The sequence below is a fragment of the Buteo buteo genome, chromosome 4, assembly GCF_964188355.1.
Source record: "Buteo buteo chromosome 4, bButBut1.hap1.1, whole genome shotgun sequence".
In the NCBI taxonomy this organism is placed as follows: domain Eukaryota; kingdom Metazoa; phylum Chordata; class Aves; order Accipitriformes; family Accipitridae; genus Buteo; species Buteo buteo.
Window position 1 is genome coordinate 67371452 of NC_134174.1, and position 22324 is coordinate 67393775.

At 41.0% G+C, this 22324-nt stretch overlaps 1 protein-coding gene across 5 annotated transcripts in view; it reads left to right on the forward strand.

Moving 5' to 3' along the window:
- PTPRE (protein tyrosine phosphatase receptor type E) overlaps positions 1-22324 on the forward strand; it is a 118974-nt gene that overhangs the window by 18497 nt on the left and 78153 nt on the right. The window contains exon 1 of one of the 5 annotated variants that reach the window (XM_075026616.1): positions 14138-14227. The exons of the other annotated variants lie outside the window; for them this stretch is intronic. The gene's annotated coding sequence lies outside the window, so the exon portion shown is untranslated. Of the gene's footprint in view, positions 1-14137; positions 14228-22324 lie in introns of those variants that run through there. 5 annotated transcript variants of the gene reach the window in all.

Sequence of the window (22324 nt, forward strand, 5' to 3'; positions counted from 1 at the left end):
GTCTATGCCAAAAGCTGGGCATAACTCTCCACTATTTAAGGAATGGAAGGGACCGGGGCAGCAGAAGAGCCCATGGAGAGTCAAGTCTACCTCTTGACTTTAAAAACCTGTCATATGTGGACTTCACTCTGAAAAAACCATGTGCAATATATGCCTTGGAAGTTATGGGACTCTGGAGGTGGCAGGAGTCGCAGTACTACTCACTGTCCTCAGCCTTTAGCAACTCCTGGAGATCTCAGAAAATACGTTGGTGTTCATTTTGTGTTTCAGCTTGGTATTGTAGAAGTCCTTCCTCATGATATCTTTGCAAAATAGTGAGAGTCCATATGAAATCTCATATTTTTGGAAGGAGATCTATCTGTTTTCATTTCACCCTCCCACCGGTAGTTTTTGTTTTGCATCTGGATTTCTGGTTGTTTATCCAGTCTTCAAATGTGAACATCTGACACGCTCCTGGAGCCAGTAGTAATAATGACTTAAGGAAGAATGAAGTTCACCTTTTCTTTTTAGATAATTGTATGGAAGAATAGCTGAAATAAGCAAAAAACTGGTAAAAGTTTGAGTTTTTGTCTCACACATTAGGCAAATAGTGGTTCTGAGTTTCTACAGGAAGGTTTTAGGATAGCAGTGTCCAAGCAAAAAGGTCAAGTCCCTGTAGGACATACTCAGTATATTCAAATGAAGGAAACTTTGTATAAATGCAAACACGAAATGCTCCCTGAGGGCAATAGCTTTTATTTATCCCCTCAGTGTTACAGAAAACAAACTTGGAACCAATTTCTGCTCTTTAAAGCATCACTGCGAGTCTCTGGAGGATGCTGTCCTCCTTCCTGCGCATTTACAGGTCTCCAAGGAAGAGTCCTCTCCAGTTGGCTCCATATGAGAAGTTGGAAGTTTCTTCTGCACTAAGGCAGAGAAACAGTTTATTTGCATGCCAGCTGTTCTTAAACAGGAAGGAAGAAAAGGCTATAGGTTAACTTGGCATCAAAGCACATTTATAATGAAAATTGGCAATCGTAAAGGGGGGAAAGTCACATCTCCTGTACTGCAACGTTAGACAACAGAATAGTTACTTGAATCTTATTGATTGTGGAACGGTTAGGGCTAAAGCAAGGCTGTGCTAGAATGGAGATGAAGGTGATACTTAAATGTTGCCTGCTGTTGAGGTATGTGATTGTGAGAATCCCATTGTGAAAAAACTTAATGCCTCAGAAACGGGAGATTGTATGTACTTATCTGGAAGTTACCTTTCTTTCAAACTGATAAAATTCTGAGAAGAATAAAAATAGAAATTGCTATCCACTGACTTGTATCATCTCATTTGGAACAGGTGTTTTAGGCATTCTAGCTGATGGAAAAATATATTCTTTAAATAATATTTAGTGCAATCTGTCATGTTCATGAAGTAGAGTTGCATTATATGGGGTGTAGAAGAGGGAGTTGAAGGAAATAACTTGTTAACTCTTACCAGTGATCTGACGGTGGAGATCCTGCTCCTGGGCTGCAGATGGGTGTTCACAGCAGCAGACCTGACCTGGCAGCGCTGGTCTCCAGGATGGGACAGGGGTTAATGCTTCTGTTTGCATTATGCTGGAAAAAACGATTCTGAAGTCTGTGCAAATGGTTCACGATTTACTTGAGCACTAGGTGGAGATGACTGCAGGACCTGCAAGCAGAGCCTGCGTTTCCCTGGCTCTGCAGAGGAGCTGCTTTGCTCATCGCAGTCGGTCTTTCTGGTCTGTTTATCTTCCTTTTTGCCCACAGGGAGCCATTATGTGAAGGAAATTTTTGGACAGGAAAAGTTATAAACTAAACAGAGAAGACAGACAAAGGCTGAAATAAATGAACTAACAGTGTTCTTGTTTTGTCGGTTTGAATGAAGGCTGTTGTGGTTATATGCATGTCTTCTTCCAGCAAAAAATTGTTAATAGGTTTCTGCCTGTCCTCAGTTACTTATTCATGCCCCTGAGCTGCCACTCTCTGAAGATGTATAATGTTGTTATTTGTGGGCTGTAAATCAGAACAGGAAAATGTTTCCTTCTGGAGGACTCTTGCTTTAGTATTTTATTTATTTATTTTAACCTGGGCTGAGGCGGTTCTCAGCTATGGAGGGAGGGGAGAAGAGACGAGGGGCACGGGCCAAAAGGAGCCTCTGACCCTGGACATTGTTTTTATTGCTGTTTGTATTCATACACATACTACACTCTTGTTTTTCCAGTGCTATGAGCTGTGCTTCCTTTCAGCGTAATGTTGAAAAGAAGATCCCCCCCTATGGCTACTTGGTGTTTTAGATGGCTACGTCGCAACTGGTGGTCATGTCTTAAAGACACCACGTAAAGACAAAAGTAAAAAGACCGAATAGGAAGAATAATAAACTAATAATTACTAAATCACTATGAACCTGGATGAGGAATACCGTGTTTATGTGAAAGCAGGGATGGCTGTGAAGGAGCTGCCCTTTCCTTAGTGTAGAGGGAATGGGCATTGCCCAATAACCCCAGACTCTGACCTCCAGTTTGTTGCTTCCCCTGGATGTCCCTGTTTAAGAGCCCACTCGTGTACCACTTAGCTTGTCATGTTTGTGCTTCGTGTGACACTCCTCTGATTGCCCCAGGGGGAAATTGCCTTGGTCTCAGTAATCCTTTCAGAATGAGCATGTTATCAAACCCTAACGTTACTTCCGGACGTTGCAAAATAAAGTTGTTTTCAAGACGTATATTGCCACATATTGATGCAGAGCTTAGTCATCAAGTTTTTTTTTTTCTCCTGTTAATTTGTTAAATAACTAATGAAAACTCTTCAATAACAAATACAGCTTGGCTCTTTAAAAAAGGAAAAAATCTCCTGTGTCCTCCGTGTGTATCTCCTATTATCTTCTTCAGAATTACAATTTCTCCTCCGACACAGAGGGTAAATCCAGAGCTTCTAAAGCAGAACCCTAAAATGTTTGCTGCAAACACACATCCCTTGTTAACTAGTATTTACATAAAACATGCTGACACCACTTTGGAGAGATTGAGTAGGATGCTTTCTCAGCTGTTGAAATTTGCACACGAGATGGAAGATGTTTTGATTAAAAAAAGGGTTAGCTGAATATTTTTTCCATTTATTCCCATGTGTCAAAATCAAAGCAGCATTTCTCCAGGCGTTTTGCCCATTTTCTTTTTTTGTTCCTCTTGTTCAGTTGTTTGGATTTTTTCCCCTCAAGGTTGGGATTTGTGGGTTTTTTTCTGGGTTTTTTTTTTTCCTCTTAATGGAGGAATTCAATCACTTAATGAGATAAATACATGTAAAATGCCTTTTAGACAAAAATGAACATAATATTCCTAGTTTTAGATTCCTGTTTATTTTTAGTAGTATTTATAAATTCATTCTTTAATTTATAGGTACAGGCAATGGTGAACTAGGGGCAGCTGGTGGAAGACCTGTGAGACTTCAGCAATAATGTTCTCCTGCTGAAGGAACAGTAATGAAAAAGATTACAGTTATAATGTCTATTTTATTTCTATACCTTCTGCCTTGTGAGTTTCTTTCTGTGATAACATTTTAGTATGTGGTTGCTTAGTTTATTTTTGAGCTGTATTTCAAAAGCCTCCTGTCGAGGAGGAGAACTCCCAACTTTCTTAATCAGTGTTGAAATGACTTCTTAAGAGCGTAAAATAGAATCTTATCTTTTTTCCCTGCAGTGAGGAAAAACATTCCCTTTCTTCTTCTTTTTTTTTTGTTTTTTTTTTTTTGTTTTGGTTTGGTTTTTTGTTGTTGTTGTTTTCATTTTCTCAATGTGGATGCTAGTGCTTCTGGCCACTCAGAAACTAGAGCAAAATCTTTTTTTAGCAAATAGAGCAGAATTTTCATAATAAACCTGATCTTGTGCAGATTTAGAGCCTCCTTTGGGGGGAAGCTGGAATTAGGGAGGTTTATATGCAATGTAATTTCAGGGTTCCATATTCTAAAAAATCTCAATGGATTTACTACTGCTGCCTGGATTAGGAAGCCCTTTAATTTGCTTTTAATTAAAATGATTTTCATTTATTCTGTGCCTTCTTCAAAGGTCCCAAGGCACCTTACAAACTTTGATGATTATATATATAAAATGCAAAATCCATATTCATGCGATGCTGAGGTTTCAAGCTGAAGTTAAGTATGAAAGAGTTTTACCCTCCTTTTTTCTATTAGTATTTTCAGAACCTCAATTCACCGTTACAGTACAACTTTTAGAGCACTGTAGTTGTATATGTTTGGTCTCAATAAGATTGCAGTCCAAAGTGTAAATGCTGACCTTCCATAAACATCTTATCTGAATAATATGTTTAAATAGCCAAGGCTTTATTTTTGCAGCCTCACTAAGTTGGAGGAAAAAAAAAATCAGGTAAATACCTTTATTTTTTTTAAAAAAGGAAATGGACCTATTGCAGAAAAGTTCAAACCAAAATGCTATAAAAATGATATAATAAAGTGGAAACTCTTATATAGCTTGTAAATATAGTTAGTTTATACTAATTTTCTTTTAAATAGCTGATTTTAATACAGTGTAAGTATTCAGAAATGAAGAAAAACTTTCGTAAAAATGACTGTACTACACTGCATTCTACTTTTGTACTCCACAATCACTACTAAAGAACAGAAGAAATGGGGTCATCAACTGGAAAATGCTCATATTTTAAATGACTTTGGTGGTGGTTTCTTTGGTTTTGGTTATTTGCTGTGGAGTTAAATCTGATGATCAGCACAGAAACCTGCAGAAGTCCAAGGAGTAGTATGGATAATGCAGTCTCAGGTAGGGATTTGATGCCCCAGCTAAGGTGAGGGTGACGGAGCCAGCACTGGGAGAGGAGCAGCAGAGAGGGAGAGACTGCCAGGAGTGAGGTTGCACAAATGCTGAATTTTTCCAAAGACTGGAAAAGTTACTTTTATGCTGGTTCTTTTTGTTTTGGAAGAAGCATAAACTGTAGTGGCAGAGATGCTAAGATTTTTTATTTTTCCCCCCCCCATGTTCATGAGTTTAGACAGCTCTGAATTAATGTTGAGACATTTTCTAACGACCCGCAGTCTGCTGGAGGCAGAAGTTCTCTGTGTGCTTTTGCACGACGTAGGCAGTTGTACAAATTCAGTAACTGTACCATGAATTTTTAATACATGGTAATTAAAATGAAAAAACAGAGCAAAGTCTTTAAAAGCTATTTAGACATATTTATTTCATAATAAAATCTTGCCTTGAAAAAAATGGGTTTTCTACTGTTGAAGGAGAAAACCTGAAACTTCTGCTTGTTTATAGAGAGCCAGAAATTTCACTGTTCACGTTAGGGTAAGCAAAATGCCATTTTTGACATTACACTGTTGTTTGAGGATATTACACCAGAATTGTGAGCAGCATATTTTCTTATAATACCGTTTTTGTTTTCTAAATGAATACAGCAGTGTTCGTTTCTACGGAGGAGTTATTCATGAGGAGTTCACAGAACTTGCTCAGGATCTGGGAGGAGGGTAGATGGCTGTGCTCAGCAGTTTGACCGAGGACGGGATTTTGGGGGGTTAACTGTTGAAAGGTTGGAATCTTTGTGTGGATATCTAATGTACAATTTAAAAAAAGCCCGGTGTAATTGTCTACAGCAGCTACAATTCTGTAGCCTGTTGGCAGTGATCTGCTGAAGCTGTCCGGGTAGGGTAGAGGTGGTGCTGGTGGAGACTGCGGTTGACTAGCAAGAACTGAGTGATCCCAGTGACCGGAGAACTTTGACTTGCAGGATTTTCGTCCCTAGCACTTGAATGATTCCGTTTGAGGCTTACGGATTTCTTTAATTTTTCTTCCACCATTATTTCCCAAACCTGTTCCCCATCTCTTGCTCTACAGCCAAAACCATAAAGTCTCAGTATTATTTTCTGGTATAACTGGTCAGTAAAGGCGACTGATCATGTGAAGGCTGGTATTAGGCAAAGCATTAGTAAAACCTGTTGTAAGGCAGAGTGTCTCCTAAGGGCAGGTATGCCTCCTTCTCCCTGCTGTGTCCTCTTCTGTCCTCCATGGTTTATGGTGGCAGTGGATTTCTGGTGGTAGAGTTTTTCTTCAGACCTGGAGTGGCTTGTTTCCAATGAGAATTTGCTTGCAACTTTGGCCTGAGAATCCACGGACTTCTGTTGTCTGGAACCACGTTAGGCAGTAGGAAAACTGTATTTTAAGAGTACAAATGACAGTTGCAAAGTAAAGCTAAAAGGCCGTTCTTTTCATTTTTTCTTGTCTTTAGTTGACTCTTACCTTGAGTAAGACGTTTGAATTAGAAAGATGGTTATAACCATCTTATGAAACCACTGTGCTCTGTTGCTCTGTGAATAGATTATAATAAATGGCTGGTTTGGGATTGTGTTCATCTGAAACCAAGAAATATGCAGCTGCAGGGTGATTTCTTGTGAAATTGTAGGCCGTTAAGACGATGGACTTAGTGGCAGCTATCCACATACAACTTTATTAAGGGCCAGTTTGTGCATTTGTGGTGAAAACCATAGCAGTTGTGTATTTTGAACGACTTTGCAAGCCATCTGTCTTGCATCTACTGTGCTTCATTGTTTCATTTAGGCACAGATGTTAGAAAAATGTCTGAATGGAGTTATGTAAAACGCCAGTGCAAATTGTTATGCTCTTTGAAACGAGGATGGTGTCGTCTTGTTTTGACTCTGGGGAGGTTAGATGAAATGGGCTTCCTAGAGGAACATCAAAGACCACAATTTGCAGCTGAGCGTGACCCCAAATGCTTTGTCAGAGCTCGCTGCTCTTCTTCCCTTTAGTAGTGCTACCACCGTGTGGCATCGGCGTGAATTATGATCCCTGGGAAAATGGCATTCAGGCTGCGCGTCGCTGCCCATGGGAGGATGTTGGCATCAAATGAAGTGCCATCGTGTTGGAAATGGCACTTTCCATTCCATTTCCATTTCCACCGTATCCTGCTGTCCTATGTGGTGCTTCAGGACGAAAGAGCATAGAGAAGCCCCTGTAAGTTATATAGATTTTAATGAACAGCCTTCTAGGCTTCCCACAGAGTGGTGTTGCACTGCTCTTTAGACAGTGCCGTTGTATTTTGAAGGGGAGGGAAAGGTATGCGGGGGGGAGATTCCTGAGATAAGCCGTGTAACTGCTGAGGGTTTTGGCCAGCTCTGGTCTGGTGCACCTTCACCTCTCTGCGATGATCAGGAGTTCATCTGTGGGTTTATCTAAAGCTGGATATGCGGCGGATGCTTCAAAGTTGTTGTCATCTCATTTGTGCGTGAAAGGAAGTTCCTTAATGAGTGCAGGGTAAAAGTCATTTTCATAATTACTGTTCTAAAATAAATTTAGGAAATACTCATGACTTCACTTGGCAGTCCCTGGAAAACCTAATCTAAGGCCCAGTTTTCCACAGAAGATTGGACTAGGTGGTCTCCAGAGCTCCTTGCCAACCTCAGCTTTCCTATGATCGATTTTAAAATCCCTTGGCATGTCTCTTTCAGGACTTGCAGCCTTTTCAGTAGATGCAATTAATTAATTTCAGGTGGAAAAGGGTGCTTAAAAGAAGCCTTTGGGGGGGGGCACATGTAAACTGGTTTTAAGCATTTTGAGGGGCAGGGGGAGTGGGGGTGTGTGTGCAGACTCCTTTCAATGCATGCATTAATGCAGGGCGAGTAACCAGCATATTAGAATTAAATGCAGTTGCACACTCATCAGTGAGCAGCACTCCAGCTGAGCTGTTTGTATTTCTGCTGCACTGAGGTGTAGTGACATTTGCGAGTTCATCTCCCTTGAGTGCTTGTGGCAAATGGTCAAAACATTAGCAATTGAAGTCTGCTGAAATAACTGCAGGTCTTAAAGCATTTTATATTCGTCAAGAAGCAATTTTTGTTGTTTTTTTTTAAGATGTGGTACAAGAGTTTCATGTTAGTTAACGTAGTCCTGATTTTGTATTCTGTATACATCTAAAACATCCTAACAAACATCCTTTGCACATCAAAAACGTAGAAGGCATGCAAAGCCTGACCTCTGAACACAGTGGGTTTTTTCCTGTTTACGTTGGCGAAGACCCTTAAAAAAAATATTTTGTCATGAAGTAGACTACCAAATAAGTTCATATCTGTGGAAGCTTGTGTAAGGTAGGTAGTGAAACTTGGCATGTTCTGCATGTTCTTGGCCTTCCAGGAGATCATTCAGGACATTGATGTGATATCATCGTCTTACTGTTGGATACACATGGGATCCAAATGAAATGGCTGGTACTGCGCTCTAGCAGGGAGTAAACTCCAAAGTCAGATTTGCCCAGCAGCTGTTCCTCATTTAATCTGAACAAACACGAGAGTGAAGGTCTTTACACATCATTTTCCACTGGCTACTGTTCAGCCATGTATTCATGTGTAACGTTTCTGCCAGTGACCTGGATGATGGGATGAAGTGCCTGCTCAGCGGGTTGGCAGATGGCCCCAGTTTCGAGGAGCGGTTGCTGGGCTGGAGGGCAGGGATGCTGTACAGAGGGACATCGAAAAACCTCCTGGTATCAGCCAAACCCAAATGTGAGGGCGTGAGGACATGAAGTACAAGCCCACAGGAGAGGACCTGGAGGGTGGGGACTGACCTGCAGCCTTCAGCTACCTGGAGGAAGGTAATGGAGAAGACTGAGCCAAGCTCTACCCCGAGGCGCAGAGTGCAAGTGCAGGAGGCAGTGGGTGCAAGCAACTGGTTATATGGGGAGAAGTTGCAACTGGTTATACTGGGAGAAGAAAATTCCCTATGAGGGTGATGTGCAGCACTGGAGCAGGAGCCTGGGGGGCTGCAGCATCTCCTCCTTGGAGCCCCACCAGCAGGAGCACACGTCCCAGCAACCTGGAGCTCGGCTCTGCTTTCAGTGGGAGGTTGGGCAGGATGACTCCAAAGGTCCTTCTCAGCCGAAGTTATTCTATCTCATTCGGCATTGGTGCCCACCTAAAATCCATGCCAGGAAGCTGTACGTGCTGTTAAGTGACTTGCTATTGTTAATTTTGAATTAAAGAAAAAATGCAAAAAATGAATCCTCTGAATGACTTGTGAAAGGGGATTCACATCTGCATGCAACTCCAGCTGCACTTGGGTATATATATACAGCGTTATTACAAAACACTGGAGATCCTGACACCTTTTATCATCAATCTGCTGAATTTATTCATTATTATTAATAATTATGATTAGTCTAAGAAAATGTTTGACATTTCTGTTCAGAATCTGTATTGACAGAATAGCATAGCTTATCACAGCAGGTGTTTGTGCTGTTCTGTGGGACTGTGCTGCTTTAAAACACCCTCTGGTTACAGTTGTTCATTGAATTATATTTTAAATTAATTTTCATGAAGGAGGTGTACTGTTATGCTTCTATTTTAGCCATGCTGTTAGCTGGTGTAATAGTGGAAATCAAAACAATTCTGATGATTCAGAGAAATGTAAAATTTTACATTTATGTAATGATTAAATTGTCAATGCTTATAACAGACTATAGGGCAAAGTGAGATCTCAGCTTAAATGTGGAAATGGTTGTTTTCCTGTAATGTAAATCTGATCAGTATACTTGACTTAGTGAAGTATCATTACAGTCCACAGTTTATGGTTATAAAGAAACTAAGAAGTGAACCCATATTTCAGTGATCAAAAGATAACATGTTTCAATACTGGTCACTCACCACCACCCATCCTCTGGAGAGAGCTTATCTTGAGCCATCCCATCGTGGTAGTGTTTATATAAAAAATAGTGCTGTTTCTAGCCCATTAAACCAGGATCTCTAACACCAGAAACAGTTTGTAAAGGAAATAAGATACATATCGAGGTAGCTTTGTGTGGTAGCTATGATACTTGTATATATACTTATATAAACATACATGTATCATAGCTATACATATATGAAAGCTAACACACAGTTCTACTCTGTTTTGAATTTTCAGTGTTGAAAATTATGTCAGTTTTGGTCAAGTTGGTACAGTTATGTCTTACAAAATGTCTACTTTTGTGTTTTTATTGATGCATTTTGCATGTGTGGATGAGCGTGCACTAGTTAAAAGTCATGGTAAAAGCCGTGGATCTTTAATGATTTTCTTCAGACCTTTTTGTTGAAGCAGGGAAGGGTTTCCCTCTGCAGCATAGAAAGAGGAACCTCTGCAGGCATCAAGTATCAACAGAAAATGTATTGAGATTTAGATCTTCATAGAAGGAAAAGGTTGGCAAGCTGTGCAGAAAGGTATGCAGATAAGTTTTGAATTATATTCTGCTGGGGGAATCATGTTTGTTTAGAAAGGCTGCTGCTGAATGAATCACTAGAAGAGCTCCTGTGGCCTCTTTTGGGCAATATTTAGAAAAGTGCTTCGTTATCAGTGCTGGGAGGTAGAGGGACACAGTGGGCTACAGCCATAGCTCTCAGCCATTGCAACCAACTCCCATGGGTACAGTACGTGGTTTAACCGAGCACCAAAAACCTCTGCATTTTGGTCGGAAATCCCTCTCTGGTCTAGACAGCACATGGCAGCAGCCCTGCCTGGGGACCTCCTTGCTTTCATCGGTGCATGCATAGGTAACTTTGCAGATTGTTTGGGTTTCTGGCAGCATTGGTGCCCCCGGGTGCAGTGGGTTGGTCCTCAGAGATGGGTAGAAAGCCATTGGCCTTTTCAGAACCAGCAAGATCTTCTCAAGATCTTTTTATCTACTGAGTTGAGAGATGACAAGTTGTGTGTATAGTCAGCATTTTCCCCTATTTTACCAGTTTGCATTGGTCACGATCGAGTGGTGTGATACCTTTCCGCAAAATCTGATCAGGACCTGCAGATTTTGTCACCTCCCTGTTTATCCTTTTTCCAGATCCCTGAAGAATGGTATTTCTTTTATGTTGTCCAGGCACCAGCACAGCTCCTCGTGAAACACCATTATGAAAACCAGTAAGTAGTTAGAGCAGAAAGAGTAAAGGGTAGAACAAGTGATTAACCTGCTAGCAGGTCTTCACCTGTGTCCCGTGGTTAAAATACAATGAAGTCAAGAACTTCAGTTCTGTATTTTCCAAAAATGATCCTTTGGAAGTATCCTCCATCGCAATGTTATTCTTAGTGATTACTGTTCATGAAATAAGGAGAAAAAAACCCCACAGCGTCTTGCCGTTCCACCTAACTTCGTATTTTTTGTCATTACTCGTGAAGCAAAAGTTGTGCTTTGTTACTGAAGAATTGAGTTGTACGTTTAGAAAATACTCCTTGCAGGTTCATCTTTCACTAGCAGAAAGGCACTTTAAAGAAGGCATTGCCTTATCTCAGTAACAGATCTTGGAAAGTAATTTAGTGAGCAAATTGCCAGATAATTGCGTTGATCTGCTGTTGAGAAAAATGCTGAAAATGAACTGTTCTTAATCATGATATCAAAATACTGGTTCTGTTCTATTAATTAGCATGCTGTGAAATAGGATTTTTTTTTAAGGAAGCAACTTAAGCTGATCTGGTTTGCTTTTTCTTTTTAGTTAATGCCTTTAGTTGGTTCTCTGAAAGAAATCTCTGTGCTTGTGTGTGTGAAAGGGAGAACAAAGCTTCTAGGATGTTGATGAATGAAAACACTAAAGATTTTTCCATAAAAGAAATTTTGAGGTATATCTCAGGATTTTGTGTAGCTTTGCTGAAAGATTTTTCTCTTTCCTCCAACACCACTGTTTTCCTAAGAGTTGCTCACCAGTGACAGCATGTGCTTTGCTTTTGAACCTGTTAGCAGCAAAACATCTGCATTAGTCTGTCATCGTGCGTCTGCATTTTCTTTCACTGACAGGTCAGAGAAGGTGATGACTGAACAGCCACAAGATGCAGAAAGGCGAGGAGTTTGGCTCTTTCCATGAAGTTATAAAGCTTTCTTGGCAGTTTTGGTGATGGCCGGAAAGTTTCTGTTCAGACATGAGGGGGGTTCATTTCATAGGATGTTTATCACTTATTTTGCTCTTCTCCCACAAATAGGCTTTGCATTGTAGTCTTTACTTGGCCTATGGACAAAAGGGGTCTTGGAAGCCAGTGCGTTTTGATTTTTTTAATGTTGTTGGGTTTTGTTCTTGTTTTGAAGTGCGTTTTTGCAGAGTAGTATTGACCTAAGTTTAGTTACCGTCAGTTTTGTTGATAATTAGACTTGGCTGTCTGCTCTCCAGCAATCTCTCTTTTTTTTTATTTATATCTTTATGTAGCTTATGTAGTTCTGTGATATTGCCAAAAAACTAAGACAGTGAAATAGGTGCAAAATCAGCTGGAGCCTGGAAATGAGTTACAATCCCATTATTTTGTCTCATTTATTTTTCAGCAACTTGACTATGGTTCTTTGGTGGCCTTTCAGGAAAGGTATGCAGGACACTTGAGTATGAATGGATGAGAATTGAGGATATGATTCCTTTTGAGAATTGCTTCAGTGCTACTTCTGATAAGGCTAAGTTAAGTTTTATGAGACAGCTAACTTGCACTAGGTTGTACATTAATGACTTCAGCTGGGATGGTAGATCATAAGCACAAAATATGCATGCCACAGGGCAGGTTTTTGTAGCTAATACCTGATGTGATGGGAAAGTAAGGGATAAGTTTCAGAGACTGCAGAGCTGCTTGTAAATCCATTTCTCTCCATCACTGCAGTATGCCGTATATAGGATGTATTTTTTTTTTTTTTTTTTTTTTTTGCTGTTGAAAAGTGTGTGAGGTGGGGAGAAGCCCTCGACACCCCAGCAGTGCCTCCTCAGGTTGAGGTCTCCTGGGATAATCCTTACCACTGCAGGAGTGAGTGGTTCTGCCAAGCGTGCTTTGCTCAGGGCTATATGAGCAAATTATCCTCATTTTCTTCTCTTGATGGAAAGAGATTGACTTGAACCTAGCAAAATCAGAGCTACCCGTTGTCGGTTTTGCAGCTGCCAGAAAGATTTCTCGCCAGAAAATCAGTTCGGGCCTTCCATCTAATGAGGCTTCAAGTTCTGCATGAGTCTTCCTGAGACTTCATTAACTCAATCTGCTGCCTTTCTGAGTTTTCCACAATTAGCAATTGCTAACCATGTCTAAGAAAAAGACCTTGTTGTTGTTATGTGAAACACACGGTCCTACAAAGCACGTGGGTGAACTCCTACCTCTCCTCTTTCCACCACCCCGCTCAAAATGAGTGTGAGTTATACTGTCAGTTGGTGTGGCTTCCCAGAAAGCGATTTCCTTGCTTTTGTACGTCTAATAGGCTTTAAATTAGCTTTGCCAGCTCACTGAGTGTGACTCTTGGTTCTTTCAAATGCCTGTGAAAAGACAGTTCTCGGAGCCTGCTGGACTCTGAAAACAGAATATAGTGAAAATTACCCTGACTTGGTGATAAAAACCTGGTTTACTTTTTCCAAAGGTACCTGCTGTCTCAGGCTTATGCATCTTTTCAAACACAAAATTTCTCTCCTTTTTCCTTCTTGTGAGATGCTTCCCTACATGGATGAAAAAATAAAGTAGTTGGAGATGGGTTTTTGAATTTAATCTCATGCAAATAGGTTGCAGGATCCCACTTCTGGGGACGAGGAACAGCAGCACCCGAGCGATGTGAGCAGTGCATCGAAGGCAGCTGTTAACTAGGTTTAAAGTTGAGCCCCAGTTTCCCAAGCTGGGTTTTCCCACGGCAGGGGGGAGGCAGCCAGCGTGGGAGCACACTGACAGTGCGCTTGTAGGGAAGAGGGAAAATTGCAGAAAAAAAAAATTTCCTGCAGCTTCCCCTTCCCTCCTCCCCCAGTATCTGTGAGTAGGGTGTGACGAGACTGAGACTGTATATTGAATATTTTGTTTACCTGTACCACAAGTAGATTTTCTCTGTCATACATGGCCATGTTCTCAGTAGCTGCTCTGTTGAAAACAAGAGGGGACTTCACTTTGACACACCTTCAACCAGTCATTGATCAGCATGAACGTTTCCTTTTCCAGTCACAGGAGGAAAATTTTGATGTTATAACGTGGCCAGAGCCTCTCCGGTTATTCCATTGAATCCACAGGATGAGCACTTATCACATGCTAAAGCCGCAAGCAAAATATTCAGCAATCAGGGTTTCCATTACCAGGGTGGGACTATACAAACACACTGAATTTATTCTATAAAAAAGCTCACCCTTTTTTTGGCTGATATGTTCTGAAAGACGAGTTTGACAGACAGCAGCATTCAACTGATCTGAAAAAATGGATCCCGTGGGGCAGTGGCGTTTGTTCTCCCACATCTCTGCGTCAGTTGGAAAGCAGGTAAATAAAAGGAAAATAAAAATAATCGGTTTGTATAATGCCATTTAACAAAGCGTGCCTGTATTTCTAGATGTGTGTTGTCTTTGGGACCACAGAGGGGAAATACAGATGATGTGTGTCTCCTATTTTGCCATGCAGGGGTAAATCTGCCCAAATGCTGTGGAAGAGGGGGGCACGGCTCGGGGTGCAGGGAGGCAGTGAGGGACTGGCAGGGATAGGAGACGGGACTGGGACAGTGGAAACACATCTAATATGCAGGTCTTGCTGAAACAGAACTTAACTAGTGTGTTTAGATTAAAGGACTGAAAATGAACCAAAATTACTTTTAGTAGGTTGTCCATTGATTGACCTGAAATAATCTCTCCAGGAATATTAAATTAAAAAATTAGGGGTAGGACTATAGAACAGCAAAATATTAATGACTTGGGTGAAAAGAGTTGGAAATAAAATTTGGAGGATCTCCTTCTTTAGTCTCTTGGGCCTGTATTTTGAACCCTAAAATGTACATGTGTGTCACTCGTCTCTGTGAAGCTGGTACTGTGGTTTGGGGTTAAAAGCATGGGTGTGTATTTGTGCTTTGAGTGATTGTGGTCCAGAATGTACAGGGCAAAAAAACAGGATAATGTTCCCTGGACCAGGAAACACGGAAAACTAGGAAGGTATTTTAAATATTCACTGCTTTGAAAGATTCCTTGTTTTAGAGAAATTAATTTGTTACAATGTAGTAACCGATTATGCAAAATAGAAGATGAAAATGCAGAACAAACAAAGAAAAGTAAAAATACTAGTACCTGTGCATTTTTAAATTATACTGCTTTCATACTGGAGATTTTGGTGATGCTATTTTAAACCTGTTTCATCAGAAAGGGTTATTAAAAGGAAGTAAGGTTGACTGGTTTAGTTTCATATCCTCTAAAGCTAAAAGTGTCATTTAAGTAATTTTAGGGTCTTTCTGTGTCTGACAGAAACTAAAATTAAGTGTTTATGTTTCTGTAGCCTAAGGCAATCTGAGCTCATCTGAAAGTGTTATAGTTGTCTTATTAAAAAGTTACTGTTTAATTAGCTATATCATACTGGCAGGGTATTTTTATTACATCAGAAGTAGTAATGGGAACAGACTATGATGCATAAAAAATCTGGCTCGATACTTGTAAAATTGCACTTCTAGTGAAAACTTCGAATTCCTTCCCATATGGAAAGAAAATTAATCTTCTGAAATGAGCCTTGAGGTATACGCTATCTATATGCTCGGTTGTTCTGCAGGTAAGTGGAAGTATGGAGGGGTGTGAATTTTGGAATAACAAACTGTTTGTATAATATTCCCTGGTAAAAAGCCTGAGAGCAGCCATGCACCGTGCAAGCGTCGAGGTTGAATTAGCAACCCCAGTGTGTACATACGGGCTGTGTCTGGGACTTCGGGACCCCCCGGTGTCGCCGTGGTCCCTTGGGGAGGGACAGAGCCATTCCTGGGAACCCCCTGGTGTCCTTGGCTCGTGCTTCTCCTGTGGTGTGAAATGTGCTTTTTGCCCATCCTTGCATTCTCCCCCCCCAAACACACCCCTGCTTGTATATTATCCTCAACGTGTAATGTCAAATAAGTGACCTAAATGTCACGTAAGTGAATAACTGGATGCCAAGGCTGTCTGAAGTGCAGGGGAGTGTGTGTTTGTGCATCCTCCACGTGAGTCTGGGCTACCAGCAGGTTTCCAGTAAGCAGAAACAGATGGCTCGGGCAGACGCAGAGCTCTTGCCAGCTTCCTTTTTTCAGAGGACACCATAGTAAACACTGGGGCAGGAAAAAAAAGTCATTTTTTATTAAAAAAAACAACAAAACCAAACAAACCAGAAAAACAAAAACCTGCCCTTTCAGAAAACAACTGCATTTACAATGGGAGGAGCTTGCCTACCCTGTTATTTTGGCGGATGCTGCTGGTGCTTGGCACCGAAGGGGAGCAAGGGCAGGACGTGTGCCTGCCAGACAGTACCAGGTTGTAGGCTCTGCTCTTGCTGTTGTCTGCTGTTGTGTTTGTGAAAATAAAGCTTGCAGATTTGGAACTGAGTGTCCTGTACAAATGCTGGATTATTTATTTTTTTTTAAGTTAACATACTTCTTTACTTCCAAAATAGAAATGTAATTGACTTTGATCTTAAGTCCAGGATACAGTCTCAGTTCAAAAAGCTGTTCCCATGGTAACTAGCCACATTTGACCAAGGGGTATTTTCCACCAAAAAAATATTTTTGGATGGAATAGGCCAGCATCTCTAAACATGATGGTCAAATCTACAACTTTGTTATGCGTTTCACTCCAAGGAGGTTCCAAATGGGACTGCCCTCTGTATTTTTCTACGCATGGTGTCTTAGAGACAGCGGTCAAGGGCTGGTGGGAACATACTCTGCCTTTTTTTATACCTGTCCTCAAAGAAAAACATTCCTTTATGCAAAAATCCATCTTTCAGAGTAAGGAAGAGAAATAAATGTTTTTAGAAATCCTTGAAAAATTATGGTTTTGTGAGCTATAACAAAATCTGCTGTAAATACCCTGAGCAGCACTCAAAACTTGCTTGTGCTAAACATTTCCCAAGAGTATGCTTCGAAATTATTGCTATTATTATTCTACTATTAATCACATACAGTTTTTCTTCTGTTCCTTAGTAAATACGTTCAAGAGTAGCAATTCTTTTTAATACCACATCTTGAAAAAAATTGATAAGAATTTGAATGCTAACTGGCTGTGGATGTTCAGTGCTTTGCCAGGGGTTTAAGATATGTGTACATTTTATGAACAGTAATGCCATCAGGAATTCCGGTGATGATTTTAAAACACATTAAATAATAAAGTATCAGTTTATTCTGCAGAAAGTATGACAGTAAATGCATACTGTTGTTGACACCAGCTGTCATTGGAAAGCAAATATTCTTTAGGTTGTTTATTTGTAAGCAGCAGAAGTGATGACAGCAACCTATAGGAAAATCAATAGCTGGATTTTCCATCAGGGACTGCCTCTTGCCAAACTGCTACTCCTGAATGAAACCGCTTTGAATTAGCATATGTATGTGCACTTCTTTGTTAATTAATGTTGTCGATATCCAAGCAGAAGAAAAAGGGGGTTGAGTATTAATAGCGGATGGGACAAATGGCAAATGTAAGAGTGAGGGATGCTCATGGCTGGGTCGTGGAGCATCAGTGTTTTGTACCCACAGCTGCAGCACGCCGTGGTATCCGGGAGGGTTTGCCTTCCTCACTGTCAGCCTTCGCTTGTGCTTTGGGGAAGAAGTCTCATCATCTTTTGATTTATTTCTCATCGTATTTTCCCAGTTACTGTACGTCTGCCAGTTCCTCTTTCTTCCGAGTGATGCTTTCAACCTTACTTTATTGCTTGAAATTTACCGCTTGAAATTATCTGCTGATTAAACGCAACATTGCCATTTTTTGATTGAAGTCCAGCCCCTGCCAATCTCTCTCTTGTCTCCTTCAAAAAAAAAAAAAAAAAGTTGAGAAGGGCTTGTGAGGACTTTATTCATGAATAAGCAATGGCAGACTGTAGCCTTTTGGCCCCATCTGCTAATGCTGCTGTGGGGAGTTCTTGTACAGGCTGTAACTCCTCTTCCAACTTGAGTTGAAAACTGACTTTAAACCTCTGGTGCAGCGTGGTGTTCATACCTGGTAAGGTCCCAGAGGAGCCACCAGCCTTCCTGCTGCTACCAGAGTTGCCCTGCTTTCTGTGCTGGACTTTTCCTTTGGTGGGTTTTCCTGATTTTGCTTAAATACACACAATTACATTTGTATCTCAGAAACCATCTGGCATCCCTCTGCTCCCATCCAGTGCAAGTTTTTCCTTCTTTTAGTCTTGTTTACATGTGTTGGAAGTGCATTTTTCTCTTTTCTTCCACCCACTCACTCCCTTCAATCCATATTTGAAACAAGTGAGGCAATGGTTTACTGCACTAAGGGTCAGGGAAAAAAGGGACTATAGCAAAAGGAAGGAAGAACTGTTATTAATTGTGGAAAACAAGTGCTTCTTCAAGTTAATTGAGGTGTAAATGAACTTGTTGCACACATTAGCATCAGTGAAACTGAATACGCTATTTGGTAATTGCAGTGAGGGCAAGAAACTCCCTAGATCCAGACTACTTCAGATATTTTTAGTTGTTCCTTTAGTCATCAGCTTCCACTTTTGTCTGTTCCAGGCACCGGTGGGAAAATACAGCAGCTCTTTTATCCAGAAGGGTCACGCTGTTCTGAGGAGAGACTATTTCTTTCACTTCTTTTTTTGCATAAAGGGAAAATGCAGGGTTTTGAGCTTTTCAATTATTCTGGTGAATACTTATTCCCATCACCAAACTGTAATGTTTCTTTCTCAAAGTGTCAACTTTTTGAGGATTACTGGATAGGTGTTAAGCAGGTCTGAGTTTCTGAGTTGAAGTAGCAAACCATTGCTCATGATAAGCAGCTGAATGTTTTCTCTAATTAATTATCTTCCATCTGAACTGCAGCTTTGGGCAAAACATGAAGTAGCACATCTGGAGATGGGCCTCCATCATGTAGCAGTCTGCTGGGTTTTGTACTGAATTGGGTAGCTATCAAAAGTCGGGGCAAACTAAATCATTCTTGGCAATTTTCAGTGAATGATGGAATTGCTTTAAAATGACTTCACTTTAAAAACTTGACTGGGTCAGGCCAAGTGTTATATCCAAGAACTGGTGGTTTATGGGTCTCTGTGTGGTTCTGCCTTCTTGTGTGTCTCTTAAATGCACTAAATGAAGCAATTAAATCATGGGGGGAAAGTGTATAGTGAAAAGGTACAAAAAGGTTATAACACCCCTCCTTAGCTTCTGTCTTTCTTGAAGGACATTCTGCTAATTCTTGAGGAGTCTTGTCAGCTGGAGGCAGGAATACGGTGCTTTCCTGGAGATGATGCTGTTGACGTGAGTGTAGAGGGGATTATCCGGAGGAGGGAAGAGGTTGCTGAGAGCATCCGCAGACAGGAGGGAAGGTTGGGTTGACCTTCCTTTTCCCTCTGTTGTTGACTTGGACTGTACTCATCTGTGTCATGTTAGTTGTAGTAAAAGTTGTGGTGGTGGTGGCCTGAGTGAACTTTTACCGTGAATTCTGCTCATCAGAAGAGTTTGATTCAAAGAGCAGTTGTATGCCACAGGGTTTTGTAGCTCCTTAAATCTACAGGTCAATGTTAAGGTGATGAAGAAGTTCAGTATTTTAGCAGAAAGTCTCAGGAGCTTGGACTCTCATGGGATCAGTGTATCGGGGCTGAAGCTCTCCCTAGCTGAAGACCTATATTGTACTATGGCTTATCCACAGTACAATAATCTTTACCACTTTTAAAGAACTTTGCTGTTTTTCTCCACGTAAAATCTTTCAAAGTAGTTTGAGGTTGCTATACCAGTTAAACCCATGCTGACTATGATCAGAAATGAATGGGAGCAGATATCAGTCACAGCTAAACCTGTGCTGGAATGGAGTGAGAAAATGGCAGAAATAGAAACTCACTGTTTCCCATGTCAAGGTGCAGCAATAATTGAATATAGTCAACTGCAGTCCAAGATCTAAAGCAAACTTCACAGCTGGCAGGCAAAGCTGGGATGAAAAGGGGAATCTCATGCACAGAATAATGTACAGGGCATGTTGAAATAGTATAAAGAAAGTCTGGAGAAAGCAGAACCTTTTGTTTTCCTTTGCTTTTAGCGTATGGGGTCAGAAAAGACCTTGGTATGATAAACTAGGGAATATCTACCTTTCAGGTGTTTATTCACGATGATAGTCTTGTACAGTGTTTGTTTCCTTCAGAAAAGTAGCTGTAATGTCAACATGATGTTCATTGAGGTGGACACTTAATGTATGGGGACACTAACTTCAGTTGTGCACAACTGAAATACAAAATAAAAAATATCACTGTTATTACAAAATAACTGTTCGGGCTTCACTGTCTGGATTGGCAGTATTTGAACATATGTTTGCTGTCAGCTTGGCTTTCAGATAAAAACCTTAATGTTTCTAACAAACCGACTCTTGTGGGCCATTTATGTTAAGGGGAGGTGTAGCAGCCCCGAGAGCCTTGTCTGCGGTTCGGTTCAGCAGTGCTATTCTTGTTTCAGTGCTGGGGATTCCTTTTGCTTTGGCTTCATTAGGATTTTCCCAATAACACTCATGATACCCCATGATTACCAGTATATACTTATATAGTAAGTTTATATATTATTATGTAATTATTTGGATTACTGCTATATGACCTGGTTTGCTAAGCATGCTGCTTTAGTCATCGTGCTAAGGCGCAGAAGTTGCCTTGCTTGGCAAGACAAGGGGGGGGTTTATGCTGAAGCCCAGCCGGCATCATGCTGACAGTGCTGGATGTGCAGGATAACCTAAATACACAGTTTTAGCCAGCTTCAGCTGAATTGATTTGATGTCTTTTTTTAAACGTGAGCAGTAAAAGGAAAGGAGGCAGCTTTTTTTGTTAATTTTTATTTTCAATCTGTCTGCTAAGCCCCCTCACATTTGTTTTCGAAGAGTATTACATTAAACAGTCCAGTTTGCTGTTGTGTGGCAGATTGGTACAAGTGCACATTGCTGCGAGGAACTGCACGTGCAAACCAGTTCATTAAGACTATACAATCAGGTTTAAAATCATTAGATATTCTCCCAATGACTCTAGTGGTGTCATATGATTTCTCATTATTATGAAAGGAAGAGAATAAAATGAAAACCACAGCTTGTTGGGGGCTTTTTGTTTTGTGGTTTTTTTTTGACTTTTAAATTTGTAAGGATGTCCTGGTACACAATTATTTTAAGTTTGGCATCAGGAATTGTTGGAGAAGTTAGTGCTTACTCTGACTTTCCTTAATTTAATAAAATATTTTCTATTGAAAAGGTATGACTCTGGGATGTAAACTAGTTTGAAGTGTATTTTCATTTTGGACTTTATAGTCTGAAAGACAAATAATTTGTAAATGGGGGGTGGAAATGTATACGTACATATATACAGGCCATGGATCTCAGTGCAGTTGTACTTGCAGGGTGAGAAAAAGTTGTTGCTGCCTCATTATCTGTTGCCCCCAGAGATCCACCTTCTCCCCCACGATAGCTCCTTGAGGAAACGACAGACCTTGCATTTGGGGACTGGGGGGTGTTGCCGAAGGGATGCAGCCCTCTGCTCTGCAGAACAAGCCGCTGTCGGGATGCTGCAGAGGTTTGCCCCGGCTGTGATTTGTAACCTGCAGTTTGCTGCTCTCGCCAAATATTCCCATTTAAGAGCGGATAAACCTGTCAGTAAATCAGACTGCGGTCTGCTCATTTCTCTTCCATGGAGGATAAAGTGTGTTTTGAGAGTGCCAACCCATGCTTTACTCTTCCAGGAGTGAAGATGAATGTAGCCAGCTTATATGAGGCTTTACTTCTCCCGAGTAAAGCACTGTGGGTGATGGGAATTTGTACCTTTGTCTGCCAGAATTTATGAGTTGAAGCTTGTCCTACACGAGACATCTTAGAAATGGTGTGGTTCAAAGTTTTCTGAAAGGAGAAAATGTGCTGCTTAGGGTGCGCCAAAAGCAAGCCTGACTGGAAGTTAATGTAACGTGCATAATGTGGATAAATGCATCTCTTGTTCCGATTCAGCAGTAACTTTGCTGGAATAAATGGAGAATGTTCTCGAGTAAATATTTTACCACGTCCAAGTTGTGCAGAACAACAGGAGCGATGCAGACCTTGTCTTGTCGGTGGGGAACTAGAGGATAAGAAGTGAACAGAGGTTAGTTTCACCTCTTTAGAGGTTTAGGAAAATGTTCCTACTTGGTGCCTACATGAAGCCACTGGAGAGAAACCTCCAGGTACCCCATGCTGCAGGGGCAGAGGTTTCTGCTTGGCGGCATTTCCCCTGCCGTTCCATGCGTCAGCTCCTGGCAGCACCTGTACCACCAGTCGGTTGTAGCTCTGTGGTCCTGCCCTGAACGCCCCAGCAAAAGACAGCGGTTCGCTTTTATATTGAGTGGACAGGACTGGCGAGGGAGCGGTACCCCACCGAGCATAGGGCTCCTCTCCCCAGTTTGTACCATGACCAGGTGGGAAGCTACAGAAGCCCATAGCA